The sequence below is a fragment of the Podarcis vaucheri genome, assembly GCF_965113315.1.
Source record: "Podarcis vaucheri genome assembly, chromosome: 17".
In the NCBI taxonomy this organism is placed as follows: Eukaryota; Metazoa; Chordata; class Lepidosauria; order Squamata; family Lacertidae; genus Podarcis; species Podarcis vaucheri.
The window spans coordinates 11,527,187-11,548,551 of record NC_138755.1 but is presented as its reverse complement, the minus strand read 5'-3'; the positions used below and the strand labels follow the sequence as shown (position 1 = coordinate 11,548,551).

Genomic DNA, 21,365 nt, shown 5'->3' with positions numbered 1-21,365 from the left:
AGGCAGGAAGAAACAGATGCACAAATATAAGGTGGGGGACACCTGGCTTACTAGCAGTAAGTATATATGGAAAGTATCTAGGGGTCTTAGTGGGCTACAAGCTTAACATGAGTAAACAGTGTGATGCAACAGCAAAAAAATAAAGCTGAAGCTGCTTCAACAGATGTATAGGGTCCCAATCAAATAAAGTACCGTATTTTTCGCTCTATAACACGCACCCGACCATAACACGCACATAGTTTCTAGAGGAGGAAAATCCGTAGGCATGCCACCCATAGGCATTCCCTCCATAACACGCACAGACATTTCCCCTTACTTTTTAGGAGGAAAAAAGTGAGTGTTATGGTGCAAAAAATACGGTAATAATAGCACTCTATTCTGCCTTGTTCAAACCATGCCGGAATATTGTGCCCAATTCTGAGCGCTACAGTTTAAGAAGGATGTTGACAAGCTGGAACGTGTGCAGCGGAGGGTCTAGAAACCAAGCCTTATGAGGAATGGTTGAAGGAGCTGGGTATATTTAGTCTGAAAAACAGGAGACTGAGAGGATAGATTATAGTCACCTTCAAATATTTAAAAGGCTGTCACATGGAGGGTGGAGCAAGCTTGTTTTCTCCTGCTCTGGAAGGCAGGACCCGAACCCATGGCTTCAAGTTACAAAAAAGGAGATTACGCCGGAACATCAGAAATAGCTTTCTGACAGTGAGAGCTGTTTGACAGTGGGAAGGTTGTAGACTCTCTTTCGTTGGAGGTTTTCAAGCAGAGGTTGGCTATCCATCTGTTGAGATCAGTTGAGATTCCAGCATTGCAGGGGGTTAGATTAGAAGACCCTTGGGGTCCCTTTCAACTCTACAATTCTATATTGTTGCATGCCACCCCAGTCTCTGAGCAGTGTGAGAGTCCAGGAATTCCAGGCATGCTTACCTAAGGTTCGTCTTTCCTTGTGGAAAAGAGATACAGAGGAGACTGTGGTTTCTTTGGGATATAGTGGTACCTCGAGTTACATATGCTTCAGGTTACAGACTCCGCTAACCCAGAAATATTACCTCGGGTTAAGAACTTTGCTTCAGGATGAGAACAGAAATCGTGCTCTGGCTGTGCAGCGGCAGCAGGAGGCCCCATTAGCTAAAGTGGTGCTTCAGGTTAAGAACAGTTTCAGGTTAAGTACGGACTTCTGGAATTCAGAGGCATGAATCCCTCCCAGCCCCCAGCTGGGTACTGAGGCTGAACAGGGGCAGGTAGGCAATATGGGGGACACTGCAAAATGGATGTTTACACAGCTGCCCCCCCTTCAGTTCTGGGAGTTTTGTTGCAGGTAAAAACCTGCTCTTCCTGGATCTTGCCAATGAGACACAGGAGACTGAGAGGAGAGTCCATCATTTATTAGTTTGTGCAAACTAACTGATTTAGTGGGATATTTCATAAAAGCTGAATGTCAGAGTTGAGGGCTTCTCTCTTCACCACAATCACCACGGGAGCCTCTTGACATTTTTATAGTCTATTTACAGTTTTTACAGCGGGTCATAAGCACATCGTATCATCCATCAGAGTCCCTCAGTTCAGATCTCTGCTGAGGCCTGCGTTTGCCCTCCCAACAACTTATAAAATGATGAATCCCGGCTCACTAGCCCTTTCTGCCTCCTGCTCTTGGCTTATTCCAACTGCTCTCTCCTTACTCTCTCTCACTCTCTCCCCCCCCCTCGGGCAGCTCGTCCAGTTCTTGCCCGGGGGACTTGAAACCTCTGGTTCATCCCTGACACTGAACCCCAGGTGTTGTCCATTAAGACTTTTTATAGCGTTTACAAAACAAAGAATACACACACAGTCCCATTGGAAGCCCCAAACATCTGCAGAGGGTTGTTGGCGAATGCCCATTGGACACAGTCCTTCTGCAGTCCTTCCTAACTGAATCTTACTACAGTGGTACCTCGGGTTACACACGCTTCAGGTTACATATGCTTCAGGTTACAGACTCCGCTAACCCAGAAATATTGCTTCAGGTTAAGAACTTTGCTTCAGGATGAGAACAGAAATCGGGCTCCAGCGGCACAGCAGCAGTAGGAGGCCCCATTAGCTAAAGTGGTGCTTCAGGTTAAGAACAGTTTCAGGTTAAGTACGCACCTCCGGAATGAATTAAGTACTTAACCTGAGGCACCACTGTATCTTATCTTCGGTGTCTCCAGCAACAAAGCAGCAACTTGGCTGTTTGTGCCTTTTATGAACAAAAGGGAGCTTTTGTGAGCCAAGGGTTTTAACAGAACCCCAGTGTCTCATTCAAAGAGGCTGTTACACACACCCAGATCTCCCCAGCGCCTCAGTTTGACCATACGCCGAGCACTCATGGCCAGTGTCTCACAGCAAAACTTCTCTAACGGGGCTATGCTAACATGGCTGCGCACACTACCACACTACCCCTCCATTCTGTTGATGGACTAAAGAATACAGCCCCAGGCCTAAAACCGCCAAAGCTGTGTCAATTGCTATGGGGAAGGCAAAACTTGCAGAGCAGGGGAATTTCTTCCTGGCTCTAGGAAACAGCAACCATCGTGCGACCGCAGCAACGCCCGCAGACCTGAAAAGCAAAGATTAACCTGCAACAACCATAAACAATTAGAGCAAGGGTTGGGAGGGTGATGCTCCAAAAACGACTGCGAGGGCTTCGTCAGCAGGAGCATCCTTACCTGGCCTCTGGCTCCACCCCCAGACCACCGCCAATTGGCTGATTCAAACCAGGGCCGGCTGGGAGCCCTGTAGCCTCAGCGGCCATCCCAGGGGACGGAGCAACGGCCAGCCAGTCAAGGCTTGTCTCTGGGCCCGGGAAGTCATTTTTACCATAGTTTTTCATAACTACCACCCATTCCCACAAGCCAGCTGAGAGAAGGTGCCCCACTCATTTCCTGTCTCCCACGGATCAACTTTCCTTTGTTTCCCTTAAGGGTTCATCAACCTCAACACAGAAAGCGAGCGTGGCTTAGATTTTAACACTTGCTGGATCCAGGAGTCAGGAGGGCCTTGCCATGGAGCCGACTTCCCCACCCCAAGGTCATAACAGTCTGAATGCTCTGGAAAGAAGCCACTTTAATAAGGGATACAGTGGTGCCCCGCAAGACGAACGCCTCGCAAGACGGAAAACCTGCTAGACGAAAGGGTTTTCCATTTTGGAGGCACTTCGCAAAACGAATTTCCCTATGGGCTTCCTTCGCAAGACGAAAGCCCATAGGGAAATCTCCGGGACAGCGGGGAAGCGCAGCGCGTCTTCCCCACTGTCCTCGGACCTCCTCCGAAGGCTGGCGGTGGGGCGGAAAGCCCTTCTCCCCGCGCCAGCCTTCGGAAGGCTCCTCCGAAGGCTGGCGGTGGGGAGAAAAGCCCTTCTCCCCGCGCCAGCCTTTGGAAGGCTGCTCCGAAGGCTGGCGGTGGGGCGGAAAGCCCTTCTCCCCGCACCAGCCTTCGGAAGGCTCCTCCGAAGGCTGGCGGTGGGGCGGAAAGCCCTTCTCCCCGCACCAGCCTTCGGAAGGCTCCTCCGAAGGCTGGCGGTGGGGCGGAAAGCCCTTCTCCCCGCGCCAGCCTTCGGAAGGCTCCTCCGAAGGCTGGCGGTGGGGAGAAAAGCCCTTCTCCCCGCGCCAGCCTTCGGAAGGCTGCTCCGAAGGCTGGCGGTGGGGCGGAAAGCCCTTCTCCCCGCACCAGCCTTCGGAAGGCTCCTCCGAAGGCTGGCGGTGGGGTGGAAAGCCCTTCTCCCCGCACCAGCCTTTGGAAGGCTCCTCCGAAGGCTGGCGGTGGGGCGGAAAGCCCTTCTCCCCGCACCAGCCTTCGGAAGGCTCCTCCGAAGGCTGGCGGTGGGGAGAAAAGCCCTTCTCCCCGCGCCAGCCTTCGGAAGGCTGCTCCGAAGGCTGGCGATGGGGCGGAAAGCCCTTCTCCCCGCGCCAGCCTTCGGATGGCTGTCCTGAAGACTTGCGGTGGGAGGAGGGTTTTCCTTCCCACCGCCAACATTCAGAATGCTGTTCTGAATGTTGGCGGTGGGGAGGAAAAACCCTCCTCCCACCGCAAGCCCCGGGAACAGAGGAGAAGCGCTGCGCCCCTTCCCCTCTGTTCCCGTACCTGTTCTGAAGGCTTGCGGTGGGGAGAAAAGCCCTTCTCCGCACCGCCAGCCTGGCAAGCAGTTTCCATAGGAACACATTAATTGATTTTCAATGCATTCCTATGGGAAACCGTGCTTCGCAAGATGAAAAACTCGCAAGAAGAAAAAACTTGCGGAACGAATTAATTTCGTCTTGCGAGGCACCACTGTATACCGTATATAGCTGACAGATGAAGAATCAGTATCCCCTTTTCTCTCTCTCTTTTTTTCTTTCTTTCTTCTTCCTTTATTTTTGTTTTTATTTAGATTAGGGTTTTTCATGCTTTTTTGCATTATAAAAAGTGATTTTGTAGTTGATATTAACATTTGTATATGTTCTTTTAAGCTTCAATAAAATCTACTGTGGGGAAAAATAAATGGGTGGGCTTATTTACTCCTTTGTTGTATTTTGCACATCTGACTCAAGAGTAATCACGGCCGGCCCTGCCATGAGGAAAGAGTGAGGCAGCTGCCTCAGGCGGGAAATATGAAGGGTCTATCAGTGGAGAAAGTTCTCTGTGTTTGTACGCTGGGCAGCCTGTCCTGCACCCACTAAACTAGGCCACTGACCTCAAGGTGCAATGGAGGATGTGTAAATCAGATTCAGTGGTTTGCTGAGCTTTTATACATGAAGTGGAAGATGGCATCTTCTTGCCCTTTGCTTCAGGCAGAAAAGCCCCTTGATTTTCATGGGAATTTTTCATTGCTTGGATAACGTCATATTTGTTTTGCTGCTGAGTAATGGGCATTTCCAGTTCTGTTACCTATCCTGGTCTTTTCAAGCACAACTTGTTTGGAATGTATATTTCATATTATGATTCCTGTGGGATACAGCATTATGCAGACCCTCAGCTATGTCCATATTTTCCAGGGACAGTCCCAGATTTACAGAAGCCATCCCGGTTTCTGATTTGATCCCGTAATCTCCTGCTTTTCCTTAAGACATCCCTATTTTCATCAGAGAAATGTTGGAGGGTATGGAGTTATGCGACCCCTGAGCCAAGGAGACCGTTATGTCCAGTCATGGGCAACTCTGGGGTTGTACACTCATCTCGCTCTATAGGCTGAGGGAACTGGTGTTTGTCCGCAGCCAGCTTCCGGGTCATGTGGCTAACATGACTAAGCCGCTTCTGGTGAAACCAGAGCAGCGCACAGAAATGCCATTTGCCTTCCCACCGGAGTGGTACCTATTTATCTACTTGCGCTTTGACGTGCTTTCAAACTGGTTGGCAGGAGCTGGGACCAAGCAACGGGAGCTCACCCCATCGCGGGGATTCGAACCACCAACCTTCTGATCGGCAAGCCCTAGGCTCTGTGGTGTAGACCGCAGTGCCACCCATGTCCCTTTATATAAAATACATTTATATAAAATAAATTTATCCCTTTCATCTTGTTCTTGTATTTGACTTTGGGTTCTGAGGGGCATGTTCTTTTTTGGTGTGTGAGAGAGATTCAGCATGGGATTGGCATGCAGGTGGTGAGTCCTTCCAGGTGCTTCAATGATCCTGGAAAAAAGACTCTCCTGGAAGCAGAGTCCCTGCTCACTCCCCTCTGTTTTAGCTGGATGACGTAGGCGTTGTCCCTTCCTCTTGTGCCACACCCTCCCCGGGAAAGGTAAATTGCAGCTGACATGCAGCCGGAGTATACTGTCAAAGGCAGGCGGCAACCTTGAGTGAACAGCACCTCGGGCAGGTAAGTGCACACCTGAGATGTGGCAAAAGGCACCTCAGAGAAGAGAATGGGAGAGGGGTAGAAAGGCACCACTAAGAGGTCCCTCAAGGAGGGAGAGAACAAATAAATGGAGCACTGAATGAGATTTCCTTGAAATTGATGATGGCAAAGGTGTTTCATAGAGCAGGCATTTATTTATTTAACCATCTGCTTGGTCACCAACGGTGACAAGGAGATGTATGCAGGTGAGTGAGATGGGGGCTGCTGGGGGCTGAACACTCTTGTCTCTCATGTGGAAGCCCCTTGTGGTTTTTTTCTTTAAAAAAATTATTGAATTATTACAGAAATAGAGAGAACAAACAAACAAAAAAGGAAAAGACAGCCTTTACACCCATACCATACAGAAAGTAAATAAAGTTATTAGAAAACCAAATGAAAAACACAAATGACTGCTGGGGGCTGAGCACTCTGTCTCTCATATGGCAGCCCCTTGTGTTTTTATTACTGACTGTGGAGGAGACCTAGTCTAAGGTTGCCATATTTCAAACAGTGAAAGTCAGGACACAAAAGTTGCTGAAGTGGTTTTTTTTGGGGGGGCAAAGTTGTTGAGTTTTTGGAGGGGAAAGTTGTTTGTTGAGTTTTTTGGCAAAATTGCAAAAAAACCCCGATGTTTTTGAGCTTTATTAAAGCAAAATCGACAAAAATGGGTTGTTATACGTCTGAATTTTACATTTCTGCCTGGACACTGCTTCCAACTGCAGTATTCCGAGTATGTCTGGGAAATTTCGGACGTATGGCAACCCTGTTCTGGTTGCTAACCACATTTTTACTCAGGTTTGGTACAGATGGGATGAAATGCTTCATTGTCCCGCTCCCCTCCAAATAAAAAGCCAGCCTAGCAATTTATGTGTTTATTATGTGACCTAGTAACTTTGGGAGGCTGTTAACTAATTCATGGTGCATAAGAAGCAAATGCAAAGGTACCTGCCCCAAGGAGCTCACAGTGTAAAAGTATGCACAGGGGAAAGCTGCAAATAGATGGAAGCTGGGGACCAAGCTAGCCTTTTCCACTCCCTGAAGTGCTGACTGTTGTGTCTTCCTTCTCCCTCTCATGTGCAAAACACAACAGTGCAAACACGATGGAAGCAGCAAGAAGGGTCAGGTGGTGTGTAGGATTCGGACAAAGAAATATCAGTAGCAACTGGCAGTGCTGATACATTTTAAGAGCCTGGTGAGCTAAACAGAGGTGTAGTGTGGGGGGAGGCAGGGGGGCATGGCCCTGGCAGCACAATTTTGAGGGGGCACAAACCAGGCATCCCCAATCAGGGATCCCTGTCTCACCCTGCCTGCTGCTGGGGGTCTCTGGGCTCCTAATTCCAGGATGGTCTCACTGTCACACCCCTGGCCCCCTTGCTGAATGGCTGCCTGGCCAGTGCTCACCCACTCCTTGCTTGGACAGTGAGCTGGCACAGGCATAGACAAAGGGAGGTGGGCAAGGGGTGACCCCAGAGTGGCCTGGTCTGGCATTCCTCTCCATGGGCATCAGGGGAATTTGCCCATCAAGGGCTGCATCGACCAGCTGGGCTCCCCCCTGCACAGGCAGGCAGTGCAGCACAGTCCCACTTGGGCTGGCACAACAGGCTCCGTTCATCCTCCGTGGCCCCGGGCACCAGCAAACGCTGCTACACCACTGCAGCTAAAGTCCACTTTGGAAGAACAATAGAGCCTCTTTTCAAAACACTTGCTCCTGTATCTTCATTGTTTAAAAAAAAAAAAAAACCCTGCCCTTTCCTTTGTTGAATGGTTTACAAGTCTATTTTATTTTAAAGCAATGTCACTGAACCTTTCTTCCTGTAACCTTTTTCAAATGACCACCCTAGCTTTGAACTCCTAGTAATCAGTTTCTTTCTGCTAATCCCTTCCTCATCCCATTTAACTGGTTTTTTCAATTTATGTTGGAAGGTGCCATAGTTAGTGATCCCTTGAAAGGCAGTGCTAAAAATGGAGGCCCCGAGTGCTCCTTTTATTAGAGGAGGGGAACCAAGTTGTCAGCTATTAATAGGCTCAACATTTTAGAGGGTGTCATTGCTTTCTTATGCCTTTCATGAGAGGCTCGTCCACAAGGGAGTTTAGTGTGGCACGGTACATGCCTTGATATTTTGGGTGCCGTGCACATGACATTTCCCCCATCCAACTGGCAGCCAATGGATTTTCAACAGGGAAAATCCAAAAATGGAAAGTAAATCCAATACAAAAATTGCATTGTGGGGGTGGGTTTCGGTGGCATTTCTGTGGTCCCATCTATCCCTACACACACACACACCCTTTCTATTTTGCTTCTGTTGGCCAATAGAAAAGGATGCAGGTTTCTGGAATTTTTAAAATAATTTTTAAAACAGCTCACTTATGCAGAAGAGATGTTCCACAAGAGGCAACTGTATTTAACAATAACAATAATAATAATAATAATAAATAAAGTTTGCCCTTGCAGGCACACAAAACAGGGAAGGAAAGGGGGAAAGCGAGTGATTCCACATTGTTCCCTAACTCAGAGGGTGTGAGGCTTGTGCTAGGGAGGGTTTCTGCACATATCAGGGATTCACATAGAGGAGGGAGAAAGGTTGTTTTCTGCTGCTCCGGAGAAGCGGACACGGAGCAATGGATCCAAACTACAAGAAAGAAGACTCCACCTAAACATTAGGAAGAACTTCCTGACAGTAAGAGCTGTTCGACAGTGGAATTTGCTGCCAAGGAGTGTGGTGGAGTCTCCTACTTTGGAGGTCTTTAAGCAGAGGCTTGACAACCATATGTCAGGAGTGCTCTGATGGTGTTTCCTGCTTGGCAGGGGGTTGGACTCGATGGCCCTTGTGGTCTCTTCCAACTCTATGATTCTATGATTCTATGATTCAGCTGTTGGGGAAAGCGTCCTGGCGGAAATCCCTAAAATGTCCGGGGAAATCTGGACATAAGGCAACCTCTATCAGAAGTGGCTCAAAACTCATCAACTTTTGTGTCCGGATTGTCACTTTCTGAAATACGTGCAGAGATTTCATTGCGGGGCTCCTGCTCCTACTCTGTTACTAAAATCAGATTTTTCACCATTCTGCTTCAGTGCAAGGTGGGACCACCCAAAACAAGCACAATAGGTGTGCCTGGACCATTTCTCCATATTCAGCAGAAAGCTGCAGCAATGGAAGGGAAATACGATGAGGCCTGATGGGGCAGGTGGTTGTCGGCTTAGATTTTTGTCCAGCTGTTGCTTCTTCTGCAGTAAAGGCAAGTCAGCTAGCTCAAGTTGTACTGGAGCCAGGATTGAAGTGTGGAAAAGGGCAACGGCAGCAAATAAATCTCAGCAAAATGCTCTCAAGTAATTAAGACGTATAAGGAAATCGTTTATCAAAAACTATATTTAACAATAGGGTGAACAAGTTTCTAAAGCAAGAGGAGATCCTTTTAAACAAATAACATGAAGAACAGAACTAGAGAAGGGGAACATATGAATCACTGTGAATCTGAGAGCAATACAGGCACACCTATTGGTCCATGGTGGCCCATGAGATAAAATCCAAAGAGCGACAGCAGCCAAGCTCCTTTATTAACATGGATTGAAAGTAATGAGCAAGCTTCCAAGTTCATCGGAATTCTTGTTCAGGGTGGACGTTAACCAAAAAGAAAAGGGAAAGGGTGTGTGTGTGTGATTGAACTGTTACTAGGCCAGCGGCAGATTTAGAGGTTCGGCCACCCTGGGCATGGAGCCTCGAGAAGCAGGGGACACCAAACTGGCATCACACAGGGCACCGCAGAAATTTGAGACCCCCAAATCTACCACTGACTAGGCAATAGTCCTAAAAGGGAACAGAGGATGTTTTCTTCACACTTGATTTGGTTAGACTGTGCACCTTGCAAAATGGCCTCAGAGGTTGCAGTAGAATAATAGTCTCAGAGAACTGTAGAGGTGGAAGGGATCACGACTGCTTTCCCCTTGAAATAATAAAAGCCTACAGTTCCTGAGATCCAGCTTAATGGGAAAGAAGAATGGAGCAAGATGGTAACTCTGAGGTACCTCCCAGCCCTATCGTTGGCCAGTCCAGCAATGCGAATTGAACCAGAAGTCAGACACCAGAGAAGCTAGGGCTCCTGTTGCCCATATAAACCTCCTGGCTGATTATTCTGGGCAGCCCAAAGTGAAGCATATGGTAGCCAGTTTGCCCTCACATGGCCTGAATATGAAGGGCCAGGAGGGTTTACTGAATGCATCTTGGACCAAGACCCCTTCTCCACATCTTCTCTTCTCTCTCCTCTGCCCAGGTGGGTGGGTGCCAGGCTAGATGATCAATGCCACGGGTCAGATCACAGGCCACGCCAAACACGTATAGTGCAAAAGGGGCAAATGAAAGGGGGAAAGCTTTGGGCAAGAAGAGAGTGATGAACCATGCCTACCTGCCCTTTCCCCCCAAAAGCTACCATCGCCCAGCTGCTTTTTTGTGGTGGCTTCTGGGTCCCAACCAGAGCCCAACCAGAGGAAAAGCAGGTCAAGGAAAGTGGTGCTTAGGGAAATGATGTTGACCAGGAAAAGCAAGCAGGTGTCAAGTGAGAGGATACAGGCAGTTTCGTGCAGCCAGTGGGTGGGGATGCTGAACCAGTCTCAAGGTTGTGGGTTTGAGCCCCACGCTGGGCAAAAAGATTCCTGCATCGCAGGGAGTTGGACTAGATGACCCTTGTGGTCCCTTCCAGCTCCATGACTCTATTATTTTAACTGGACCACATGAAAATGCCTGTACCTGTTTGGTTTTACATGCGACGGTTTTAATATCCTCCCCCAAATCTCGGCCAGGGACTCTTTGCTTCCTCTATAGCTGATGCTCTGAAATAGTGGGATAGATGCATACCCTCCCTTCAGGACAAATATAATTCCAGAGTGAGACAGGATCCTTCCCTTACCAACTAGGACATATGAAGGTTAAAGGCCCTTTAGTGGAGGATCCCCTTTGGTTTATATTGGGTTTACTAGGGATGGCTACTCTCCTGGCTTGACCAATCTGGGAAGAGCAGTCACTTGGTTCCAATGGTGTTTCCCTGGGTGCAGTTCTAAGAGGAGTCACAAATGTGTAGGAATCCTCATTTGCAGCAATAGAGTCAAGGTTCATAGCAGGCACCTCTGCCTGCAGCATACTTAAACAGAGCTGCAGTGGTTTGGAGAAGCCAAGAAGAAGAAGAAGCCAAGTGTTATTCCCCCCCACCCCCTCGCCTATTTTGTTGTTGCCTTGGCTCTTCTTCAAGGTGCCTGTCCACTTGAGTTCCTGTGGGTTCTGAGGCAAAGTGGCATAGCCTCCCCTCTCCCGAGGTCATCAATTCCTGTGTCCCCTGGTTGGTCTTCTACGTCCCTGGCGCTGTGCCGTGATTGGTGCTCACGTTAGTTAGACTCCTGTTCTCCAATGGAGATGGAGAGGAGAGCAGCCCATTGATTTCAAAGGGAATGTTCCAACGGGTACCAGACCTTTTGTAGCTTTACCCCAACAAGGTAGGGGGAGGGAGCACATTCTGAGCAAGCATAACTCCGTGGCCATGCTCTGCTCCAACCCCACCATGTCTCCACCTCCACCCCTTTGAGCCACCAACATAGGGGCTCCACCAGCACAACGATGGTAGAACCACTGCGCTTATACATTTTCAGGCTCTGCCGGTGCCAGTGGAATTAAGAATGGTACTATTCCCAATCTGAAGGTGTATGTCAAGAGAACAATTGTACAAGAAGAGATCTTGGGTTATGTCCCTCCATCTCCAGATGGCTCTTTCATCTATAATAATAATAATAATAATAATAATTTATTATTTATACCCCACACATATTAAAAACATGATAAAACATCAAACATTAAAAACTTCCCTAAACAGGGCTGCCTTCAAATGTCTTCTAAATAAGTCAGATACAGTAGTTGTTTATTTCCTTGACATCTGATGGGAGGGCGTTCTACAGGGCAGGCTCCACTACCAAGAAGGCCCTCTCCCTGGTTCCCTGTAGCTTCACTTATCGAAGTGAGGGAACCGCCAGAAGGCCCATGGCACTGGACCTCAGTGTCTGGGCTGAATGATGGGGGTGGAGACACTACTTCAGGTATACTGGGCCGAGGCCGTTTAGGGCTTCAAAGGTCAGCACCAACACTTTGAATTGTGCTCGGAGGGGGGCATTCCATGTTTGTGCAGAGGGACAGAACTGGATAGGCACCAGTTCCAGTTTGCTTAAAGTCCCCTCTGGGCTTCCTTTCCTCTTGCCCTGCCATGCGTAGACCTATTACGTGGCTCCTGTAAGTGACACTGGCAGTGATCCACTGTACACAATTTCTGCATAACCATGACTGATTTGTGGTTTTCATTCATTCTTAAATTCTTCATCACCAAATTCCAGACCTTTACCCTATAGGTGTCTTTCTCTTCCTTGGGTAAATACCTATGACGAAGTTATCTTGGGCTGGTCACTTTCCTCCAGGGTCATTCATTTTCCTTGAGGAAGTACCAGACCGCTGCTATTGTGATTGCAGCTTGCCATCGGCAGGCAAAGTGCTTATTAATGGAGACTGAGTAAGTGACGGGAAAAAGAAGGAAAGGATCTGTCCCCACCTGACCTTCTGCTGGAATCTTGGTTTCCTGTAACTGCAGGGCAGGAGAGGTCAAAGATTCTGCAGCTGCTTCAGCTTCTCTGGTGTTCCAGGATCCTGGCTCAGAACTCCAGGATCCTGTGGTTGCTGAGTCAGTCGTTGCACTATGAACATTGCACTTACTGTTTAGCGAAAAGGTGATTACGGCAGCAGTGCAACAGACCTTTTATATTTATCTTATACTACTGAGATAAAGCTACTGGACGTGATAAGAGAACAAAGAGAACAAATATTAATATTGGTGCATGCACACGCACTCTGCTTTTCACATTCCAGAGTCACTTTGGCCCAGGTTAAATTTAAGATTTGTACTCGTTGAACCCTTCAGTAAATTTTGTCATGTAAATTAATTTACTTATGCTTGCAAATACTCTTAATTAGCCACTGAAGGGTAAAATAATAATAATAATAATAATAATAATAATAATAATAATAATAATAATAATATCTTTATTGTCATTGCCTCCTTCGGGGACAACGAAATTACTTGACTGCTCCATAAAAACACTAATTAAACAATACAGTATAATACAGCAAGGGAGATTAGATGACTTTCAAAGTCCGGGCATATTCTTTCTTTATCAGGGCTTTGTAGTTAATAGTTCCCTTCTGCTTTTTTAAAAATTCCCCAGAGACTCCCCAAAATACATTATGGAAACCTGTATTCCCATACATACACCATGGTTGCCGGAAGGAGACATACAAGGCACCATCCAACCACCTTAGGGACTCCACTTAGGATTTGTATAGGGTTTACTCTTTAGCCTTTTCTTCTCCTGAAGATATCCCACAATGCAGTGGAGGTTTAGGATCAGAGTTTTCCTTCTCCTAGATGGGCTGCCTGTCTTCACATGCAAGGAAAGTACTTAAGTCACCGAGGGTTTGAGACCCATCAACAACCCTCACCTGGTTTAGCCAGCAATCAAAGTATTTTCCTGGGGTGTGGCTGCTGTCACAGGCTGATAGCTTCTAGGAACCCATCCTGAATGCAGGGTGGGGACCAATGGTGGACAAACTATTCCAGAAGGAGCATGACATGGTACTACCCCTGCCCTAACAACCCATACATCCAACTTATACACATCTGTAAAACACATTATTATTATTATTAAGTGATATTATTAAGTTAGTATAAACCTTTGGAATTGATCTTTGGTTTTCTGGAAAACTCTTAAATGAAATGAAGCACCACCAGTCTCCCACAAAGGTATCTTTGTTCTTTGTTCTTCCCAGCCTTCATTTGTGAGTCAAATTTTCCATAAGGGCAATATGCCATACTCTCTTGTACAACTGCGGTTTATAGCTTAACCAACAACAACATACCCAAAACAGAGCTCCTTCTCCCTATAAATTTCAACAACATTATGGTTGTGTTCAACAAAGTTCAACATAGAGTATATCCACTGAAATGAATGGGCCTAAGATAGTTACGTCCATTAATTTAAATGAGTCTACTCTGAGTATTACTAAGGTTGGATCCAACCCATCCTCTGAGAGAGACACAAAAGCTGTCATAAGATTCTGAGATAGAATTTAGCAATCATTAAACAATTCCACCAAACGTTTATAAAGTCTGCCATTTTAGCATCACATGTACACCATGTAAGCTATTCCTGTTTCAGAAGAATAACTTAGCGCTCTAAACGTGTTGAGACTACCTGTATTGCTCAATTTGCCTCCTGCACCTGCTGAATTTTTGTTTGTGCTGCTGCTCTTTCGGTGCATTCTAACTTTTTTATGGCCTAATTTGGAAATACAGGGAGGAATTCCATTGTTTCATCAGTGCAAGCTTTTCAGCTTACCAGACACCCTGGCACACACCCAGCTGGGCACGTTACCCAGAACTTGTGTTTCCTTTTGGAAGTGAGCCTATGATGGAGAGGGCCGGAGCATAATCACCCCAAGAAGTTATTGTTTCTCCCGTAGCCCCAGCTGTGGATCCCAGCAGAAATCAAACATCATGCTCTGCCTCTGTGCCTTTCCAGCCTGCAGCTTTCCCTCTAGTTCACACCACAGTCCCCAAAACGTTAACTTTGTCTTCCTAGCTGGGAGAGGGGTCCCACCCATTTGTTGTCTCAGACAGAGCCCATTCCCTTTGTTTTCCTTTAATGGCTCATCACCCAGGTGATTACCTCATCAGGAAGCTGGTCTGGCTTCTAGTTTAACACTTACTGGATCCAGGAGTTCAGGAGTCTGGCACCCACAAACTCATATAACACTTTATTCGGATTCCAATGGATCTGTAAATAGATGGGTTGAGTGAATAATGCCAATCCCTGAGAGTGCATGTTTTCCTTCCAGAAACAGATTGCAAGGGCAAGAAGGCAGGTGTTATGAGTAGGGTTTGAGTGTGTCGGCAGTTGGCAGACTGATTCTCCGTGCGCCCAGCCTGATTCCCCAAAGCTCCCCTTGTGTGCAAGCACAAACACAAACACACACACACACAGAGAGAGAGAGAGAGAGAGAACAGAAGTCACCTCCTTTTCACTAGGCTTCTCTTTTTCAGGTTGCCGTTGGAAACAGGACAGAGCTGGCCAGGATCTGTCCCCCTCCAACATACAGTCTGCAAGTGCCTTCCTCCTGCCCACCAAAAGTATGGAAGGTGCCAGGAAGATGTTCATGACCCAGCTGCAGAATTTGCCCACTGTGGTGCTCTTCATTTCCTGCTCTGCTTTCCTTTTCCTACTTGTTGCGAAGAACGAATGGGAGTCTCTCGAGATGCTTTCCTCACCGCCCGACATCAAGCTCAACGGTGGTCCAGATTCCGCAGGCGACCGTAAAAGTGCCATAAGATTTGAATGGGAATCTGCACTGGAGAGGACAAAGGAGACCAAGCCCTCTGGTCTGATTTCCCCACCACCACCAGTGGCCAAGCGGCATCCCTTAGAGGTTGTCTATTCCACTGATTATAAGTTCCTTCTCAACGAGCCAAAGAAATGCCAGGAGAGGAGCCCTTTCTTGATCCTGCTGGTGATAACTGAGCCCCAGGATTTTGCCACAAGGCAGGCCATCCGGCAGACGTGGGGCAATGAGAGCTCGGTGCCTGGGGTTTCCATTCTTCGTCTTTTTCTGACGGGTGTCCACCCAAAATTTGGATATCCTCTCCAGGCCCTTTTGGAAGAGGAGAGTTCCATCCACAGAGACATTATTCAGCAGGACTTCCTGGATACCTACAACAACCTTACCCTGAAGACTTTGATGGGCATGGAGTGGATAAGCAAGTTCTGCCCCAATGCCACCTACGTGGTGAAGGCAGACAGTGACATCTTTCTCAATGTGAACTACATGGTGTCCCAGCTGCTGCAGCCTCACCTGCCACCCAAGAAGAACTACATGACAGGGTACATCTACTGGAAAACAAAGCCACTGCGTGACAAGGCCTACAAGTGGTATGTGCCACGGGCGGTGTACCCAAATGAGACCTACCCGCCCTACTGCGCAGGCCCAGGGTATGTGCTCTCTGGGGATCTGGCCAAGAAGATCTACCAGGTAGCAAAGACCATCAGGGTCATTAACATGGAAGATGCCTTCATGGGAATCTGCTTGTATGAGCTGGGTATCAGTGTGACAGAAAGCCCCTGGGGTCTCTTCAACGTGTACAAAGTCAAGTATGAGAAGTGCAAGTTCTCCAAGGTGGTGGTGGTGCATCACTACGGGCCAGAGGAGCTGCTGCAGATTTGGCCTGGCTTTCAGGACCAGAACCAGACTTGCAAGAGTTAAAATGGAGGGAGGTGAACAGACACGAAGCCTCTTGTGGAGAAGTTGGCATAGAGGACTGGCAACATGCTGGCATGTTCCTGTACAATGGACAAATCCATGCCAACAAATTGCAACGAGGAAAGGGAAGGATGGCTCAGAGAAGAAGGGAGATTCTGTGCTTGTCAAAATTGGTATTTATGCCCTCAGAAGCGAGCTGGTCCCACATAACATGCTCATCATGCCGTGTGGTTCATTGCCATTCATACGGCTCTCCTCCCCGTAGAATCTCTGCAGCTGTTGCCATAGCAACCTGTTTGGTCTGCTCTGAACTGACCACTGTGCTACTATAATGTGCCAAATTGACAACCTCAGAGTTCTGAGAGCATCACAGCCACCACCTCACCTACTGGAACAGAGCAATCCTCAGGCCATGCTTAGGATTGGCACTACGTAGGATTGCCATACGTCCAGGAATTCCCGGAAATATCCTCTTTTTGGGGTCCTACATGCCCATCCAGGGGGAATTTTATATTTTAAAGCAATTGTTCTGGATTTTGGGTTTTTAAATATATATAAAATTGTTGTGTGCAAGCAGTTCTGTATGTTACCTCTTGAAATATGGCAACTAAAACAATTTTTGAGTCTGCAAACCCTACACTAGGACAATGCAGAGTTTACCTGTTCCAGCATGTTGAAATGCAACCTGGTCATCTTCAGAATAATTTAAAGCAGATCAGTAGACGTTTCCTTCACAGTAGGAAGCCATACTCCACATAGGACCTGCCTCCTTGGGTTGTTGCCAGTTGTGCAAAAGACTTATTTGTCATTTTCTGCTGCATATATATATATATATATATATATATATATATATATATACACACACACACACACACACACACACACACACACACACACACTGTCTGTTTTCAGAGAGCTTTTCCCAAGACACAACGCAGCATTATTTATACATGAATCACCATAAAGACGTTAACCCAGCCATTCCCTGTTCTCTTTGAAGGATGAGATAAGGTTGAAAAAGAGGGAAAAGGTGAATCCTCAACCAGGTAAGAGCATTCAGAAAAAGTACCGTATTTTCTGCTCTATAAGATGCACCAGACCATAAGACACACCTAGTTTTTGGAGGAGGAAGAACTAGGAATGCCCAGAACCCCCCTAACCCTAAAACACCTACACCCCGCAAAACAAATAAAAAACATTAGAAAGCAGGCAGCACATATCAGCCAACCCTCCCCTAAGCCAAAAGAGCCTAGTTCATCATTAAAAATTGGTAGGGGCAGGGGGGGGGGTTTGATGGGCCTTGTAGTGCCCATGGAGCTACGTTGGGGATCCCAAGAACAGACTTTTTACTGAACGCCTTTTTCACTTGTCTTATAATGTTGGTCGGAGACTTAAATGCCTGTGTAAGAAAAACCCCATTGTTCCCTATTTAATTCATATAATCTATGTCTTTTGTTTTATTATGATTTTATTAAACTGATTTATTTATATATCTGTGTCTTTTTTTTAGTATTGTTTGTGTTTCTTTATTGTAAGTTGCTTTTCGGGCCACTAAGTGGGAGAAAAGTAGTGTCTAAAATAATGCTGTGGTTACGACGATACAATCTGAGAAGTGTTTTATTAGCTCTTAATATATAAGAAAGCCACTTGCCAGGTTTCTCGTATACCCTGAGGCCACCCCAGAATAGACTCCTGGTGGGAATATGTTCCAGGTCACGGATATAATGAAATTGTCAGTCTCCAACAACATTTTCACTTACTGAAACCTCTTTTGGCTTCTACCAGTTATTGGTGTTGCCCAAAAAACCCATAACACACGTTGCTGATTTTTGTTAATAAGAACCCAAATGAACCTTTTGGGAGGAAAATTCTGAGAAAGCTCATCAGAAACAGCTGTGAATTGCATTTACAGCATGCCATGGCAGCATGGGTGTCAAGTAGACCTCTAACATATATTTTGGGCCTGTAAAGCGGCAGCCCTGTCTTCTACTGTGCCCCTGGGATCAATTTCACCAGCCTTTCACCGATGGTTCCTCCATGCAGTCTATTATGCACAAGGAACTCTGGGGTTGGTTGTTCTTGAGAAAGCATGTCTCATAGGCAAGCACAAATCTCTCTGTATCTCAAGCTTCAGGTCCTCATTTAACTGCACCATCTCTCTCCGTTCTGCAGAACATCACATCTCACGAGAGCTGGACAGGAGGCACCTACATACATCTATGAGCTACAATTTAGCATCACTTTCCCTCCTCATGGTAATAGGTTTGCAGTCTGGGCTGGGAATCCTTGCACCTTGAGGCTCCAGAAAAGTACACTCTTTCTCTTCTGACAGATGCTTGTGTTATAGGCAAAAAAAACTGCTCCCTTTCCCTTATGGGGTATTCCAGAGCCTGTATAGAGTCCTTAAGCAGGTTCCCTATTGGTAGGAGAAAATAGCACAGGCCAACCAGAGTATATTGAGAAGCAAAGCGGCTAGTAAGCCTAGTCTTTATTAAAGAAAATAAACTGTTGTAACAGGGTCCCCACTCACCACACACAGGAGGGAGGAGAACTCTGAAACATGGTGTGCAAGTCCCTCTAAAAAGTTTGAAATTGCCCACCCTGTAGCCCAAGATCACCCCCCAAAACATTATATATACATCACAGAAGGAGGCGATCTCCAAATAAAATTGAAAGTGTTGCTTCTCTCCTGCCTGCCGGGGTACCTGATAATGCCTTACCTGAAACTGTTCTTAACCTGAAGCACCACTTTAGCATTCTGAAATAAAAAAATTAAAGTCTTATATATATAATAAATGTTCATAAATGTAACACTGCTGCACTGCCTGGAGTTGCTTTCTGGAAGGTCTCCCCATCCTTGGAAGATGCCACACTGCCCAAATTGGCCTGGGAAAGGTTGCCCCAGCCTGTGCAGCATTGAGAGACGCCAACAAAAGCTTACAGATAAACATAAGGACAGCTGAAAACATGGGGTGGGGGGATAACCACAATCATTAAAAGACAATCCAACACTGATAGAATTAAAACATTGTTGTTGATCCTCTTAACTGAAGCATCATGTTTTAGGCCCTAGCAAGGGCCATCCATGCCAACAAAATTCTAAAAGAAGGAATTATAAAATAATAATAACATAATAATTTATTATTTATACCCCACCCATCTGACTGGGTTTCCCATCCACTCTGGGCTGCTCTCAGCAGAATATTAAAAACACAATAAAACATCAGACATTAAGAATTTCCCTAAACAGGGAAATACATAGTAAAAATGTCAGAATTCTCAGTTCAGCAAAACTTTTATTTGGGACAAACCCAAATACTACCCAAGTGGCAAGTGTTTAAGTTCTCCAGGCAAGATTTCAAATAAGGTATTTGGGGTGGGGGGTGGAGAAGAAGGAAAATAATAAATACAAAAATTACAGCAACCAGCTACAAGAATTTCTAAATAGGCCAGTGTAAATCTGCTGCTACAGAACAAACAGAGCCACCTTTTTGAATATCCTTTTGCTGTTGGCAGGTGAAAATGCAAGGTTTTTGGTGTTGTTGACTGGATTGGTAGCCTGGTGCAAGCAAAATGTAAGCCAGGTGTTTGGGACTCCTCCAGTCCCACTTTCACTGTGGAGGGAGAGATGGAGCAGCATCTTGGCCCCCATAGCTAGGAGGATGTGGATCAGGGGTCAGCAAACTTTTTCAGCAGGGGGCCAGTCCACGTCCCTCAGACCGTGTGGAGGGCCGGACTATATTTTGAAAAAAGAGAAAAAGAACGAATTCCTATGCCCCACAAATAACCCAGAGATGCATTTGAAATAAAAGGACACATTCTACTCATATAAAAACACGCTGATTCCCGGACCGTCCGTGGGCCAGATTTAGAAGGCAATTGGGCCGGATCCGGACCCCGGGCTTTAGTTTGCCTACCCATGATGTGGATGATGACAAGGGGAAGGGATTTTGAGTTAAGTAAATCCTTTCTATTAGAAAAAGAAGCTTAGAGATACTTTTATGTTAATATCTGAATGCCTGCACCAGTAGCATACTGGAGTAGATTTGGAAAGTATTTGGAGCTAATCATACGGTAAGATTTCCTTTCTTAAACATTTTGGCTTCTTGTTCTTCCTCATTCCTCACGTAGCGTCAGAGCATTCTGAAATAAAAAAAATAAGGTCTTATATATAATAAATGTTCATAAATGTAACAACCAAGCACGTACATAGATATGTGGACCACATGTCTGGAGCAGCACAGGAAGACATCCTGAAACTATTTTGACTCCCAAACTGACCAAATGTTTTCTCTGCAAGGAGGGAGGGGGTGAGGGAACCTTCCCATTGTCTCAGGAATTGGGTAATCACCATCTCAAAGGAATGGCCAGACTACTGGGAGAGGCAATCAGAGAAACTGACAGACACGAAAAACAACAACATTCAAATTTCTGTTGTAGACCACCTTTTCTGTGATGTATGTATGATGTATGGAGGGCTGGTCTTGAGCTCCAGGGCAGGGAATTTAAAATGTCTATATAAGGGCAGGCACACCTTGATTCTGGGTCCTCCTCTTTTCCTGCATGTGAGGGGAGCACCCTGTTGCAACAGTTCAGTAAAGATCAGGCTTACTAGCTGCTTTGCTTCTCAATATTCTCTGGTTGGCCTCCGTTATTTTCTCCTACTGATGGAGAACCTATAAAGAACTCTATAAGGGCTCTTGTGCTTCCCATAAGGGCATAAGGGCAGATTTTGTTTACAACAATTCCTGGTAGGTAAGCTGTTAAATCCAGTGATCAACTCATCAGGGAAGTCATCAATAGCGCCAAGACTGTGTGAAACAGGGAGGGGTGAGGCTCCTCCTTAATATACCGGTATGTGTGTTAGTTGGCAGGGAAAGAAAAGGTTTAGGGTTTCAGCTTGGGTGACATAGACTGAAGGAAAACTGTTTTTGTTTTTAATTACAAGTGCACAGAGTAAGAGGAGACACACAAAAAAGAAGAAACAAGAAATAATACCCATGTCGAAAGCAAAAGAGATCAACAACAAGAAGATATTGTGTATATTAAAAAAAGGGGGGGGATTGTTGTTGTAGTTAACCATACATTACCGGTAATCTAATATGGTATTCGTTATGTACTGAAGTTCTCACCCTGGGCCAGCAGGGGGATACTGTAGATAGCACGGATCTTGGATGTGGTCGGGTGGAGTTCCTGGGCTATCTTAT

General features: G+C 46.4%; 1 pseudogene across 1 annotated transcript; it reads left to right on the top strand.

Moving 5' to 3' along the window:
- The first annotated feature begins 5,670 nt into the window (after window positions 1–5,670).
- Window positions 5,671–17,640, top strand: LOC309521930 (beta-1,3-galactosyltransferase 1 pseudogene; annotated as a pseudogene). Its single transcript, XR_014224646.1, has 2 exons — window positions 5,671–5,806; window positions 14,948–17,640. The product of XR_014224646.1 is annotated as a beta-1,3-galactosyltransferase 1 pseudogene (transcript).
- The last annotated feature ends 3,725 nt before the right edge of the window (window positions 17,641–21,365 follow it).